Source organism: Athene noctua, unplaced genomic scaffold (assembly GCF_965140245.1).
Source record: "Athene noctua unplaced genomic scaffold, bAthNoc1.hap1.1 HAP1_HAP1_scaffold_122, whole genome shotgun sequence".
NCBI classification, from domain to species: Eukaryota; Metazoa; Chordata; class Aves; order Strigiformes; family Strigidae; genus Athene; species Athene noctua.
The window spans coordinates 70,001-72,500 of NW_027437600.1; the positions used below are offsets into that span (position 1 = coordinate 70,001).

General features: G+C 78.0%; 1 non-coding gene across 1 annotated transcript; it reads right to left on the minus strand.

Annotated features, from left to right (window-relative positions):
- Nucleotides 1–184: 184 nt before the first annotated feature.
- On the minus strand, nt 185–337 carry LOC141955094 (5.8S ribosomal RNA). Its single transcript, XR_012632351.1, has one exon. It is a non-coding gene; the product is annotated as a 5.8S ribosomal RNA (ribosomal RNA).
- Nucleotides 338–2,500: the final 2,163 nt, after the last annotated feature.

The following is a 2,500-nucleotide window of genomic DNA, read 5'->3' on the forward strand; positions in this document are numbered from 1 at the left end:
CGGGCGTTCCGGGAGCGGGGAGCTTCGGAGCGCTCCCCGAGTCTCCACTTAGGGGGACGAAGGCCCTCGGCCGACACCGACGGGCCTGCGAGGCACCCCAGCCGCGCCGCCGCGGACGCCGCCCGCCCGCCCGCCGAGGCGAGGCGGGGAGGGACGGCGCACCGGCCGGCGATTGATCGTCAAGCGACGCTCAGACAGGCGTAGCCCCGGGAGGAACCCGGGGCCGCAAGTGCGTTCGAAGTGTCGATGATCAATGTGTCCTGCAATTCACATTAATTCTCGCAGCTAGCTGCGTTCTTCATCGACGCACGAGCCGAGTGATCCACCGCTAAGAGTTGTCTGCCTTTCGGCACCGCCCCGCGCGCGCGGAGGGGCCGGGACCGCTCCGCAAAAGCGGCCCCCTTCTCGGACGACGGACCGCCGCCCCACCGACCGACCGACCGCCCCCCTCCGCACGCGCGGAGGGGGCGCGCGACGACCGGCGGGCGACGGTCGCGCCTCGCCTCAGATGACCGTACCGACATCACAACGGAGGGAAGGAAGGGAAGGGTGAAACAAGCTCCGAACGGCAAGGGCCCGGGGAGCCCGCGCTCCCGACCGACCTGGGGAAACAACAAGCACCTTGCTCGCTTCGGAGGCGGCCCAGGCGCCCGGGCTCGGCCCGGCCTCTGCACGGAGGGCCAGCGGCGCGTCCGACCGCGCGCCCGGACCTGCACCCGCCTCTCGCTCGCGCGGAGGGGGGAAACCACAGACGCTGACCGCCGCGCGGGCGACCAGCGGGGGCGCCCCGCTCGCGCCGCGCGCGCCTCCGCGCCGCCCAGCGCCCGCGCGCTGCGACAGCCGGCTCCTTGCCCCCGTGGCCCCGAAACCCCGGCTCTCGCCCCGACGCCGGGAACGCCCGCGCGGCGCCGCCGCCGCACCACACCGGAGACAGGGACGGACGGCCAACCGCCGGAACCCGAGACGGCGACGCGACGCCGCCGCCCGGCGCTCCGCCCGACCGCCGCCCGGCCACCGCACCGCCGCGGCTGCCCTCCCGGAGCCGCCGCCGCCGCTTCTCGTCTCGGCCCCTTCCGCAGGCACGCGCCAGGCAGAAGGCGGACGCCGCTGAGCCGGAGGCGACGCCCCCTCTCCCCGCTTCCGCGCGGAGAACGGGACGGGGAACGCCCCTCGGCCGCCCACCCGCCTCGCCTGACCGAGACCGGGAAAGGCGACTGCGAAGCGACGGGCAGGACCCGGGACGGGACAGGCCACGCGGCCGGCCACCGAGCGACCGCCGGCCGGCACGACGAGCGGCGGCGCCGCCGCCGCCGCTCGGGCCCGGGGGCTGCGCCGCCCCTCCCCTCAGCCGGGGCGGGAAGGGGTGGGGGTGGCAAGCAAGGAGCACGAAGCCGCAAGCGCGCCGCTGCGCGTCCACGGAGACGCGGCGGCCCGAGCAGGCCGCCCCGCCCGGCGAGACCCCCGACCGTGGGGGAATCGCCATCGCCCCCGACGGCGAGAGAGCCCGCGCTCCCCGCCGGGGGGGGGAGGTTCCCCTTCGCGTTTCGAGGGCGAGGCAGGCCGGCTGCGGCCGACCGAACGCCGCCGGTCTCGCCGCCGAGACCGGTCCGCGGAGAAGGGGGGGCAGGGGGGACACCCCTCCCCGGCGCGGCCGCCCGAGGGGACAAAAAGCCCACGGCGTGGGCGGCGGCCGCCATGGCCAGGGCCTGCACGAGAGCGACTCTCGCCCCTGGAGGCTCAACCGCCGCACACGGCCGGGGCCCGCCCCTGCGGGTCGCACCGAGCCGCCCGAGTCTTTAAACCTCCGCCCGGCTCCGCGGCCTTCGACCCCCGGGCTCAGCCGAGGGAGGGCCGCGGAGGCGCGGACGCTAGGTACCTGGCCCTGGGGTGAGGGAAACATCCTCAAGGGCCCCGCGGGGGTGCCTCCCCCGCTGCCGCCATCGGGGGAGCGTCCGCCCGCGGGGGCGCGCCCGACATCCGCCACCACCACCACGTCCTCCTGGCCCGGGGCCCGAGGTTTCCCTCAGTATCCCGGCGCTGCGCCCGGGAGGAGAGCCGTGGCTCGGGCCGCCCGCTGGCGCGCGGGACACGGCCCGGCGCGGGAACTCGCCCGCCGGCCCGAGGGCCGGCGCCACGCACCCGAGCCCGGAACGCCCAGAGGCCTCGGCCCTGCACGCGGCCGGCCGGCCCCCCGGCGGGCTTGCTCCGCAGCAAGCCCGCCACGGTGCGGGCAGGAAGGATCGGGGGAGACGCCTCCCCCGACCCCGGCGAGGCCTGCTCTGCCCGCCGCCCCTCTCGCCGGGCTGGCGCCGGCCGCGCCCAGCCCGTCACCGCCAACGGCTCGCGCCGGTCCCCTCTCCCTCTCCTGCGCGCGCCCGAGCGCCGGGGGCTTTCCGCTCGGCCGGCCGGGGTTCCCGCCTCCACGCGCCCCCACCACACCGGCGGCCACCCCCTCTTCCCCCTACGCGCCGCCGCTCGCGCTCGGACCGGCGGTGCCCTG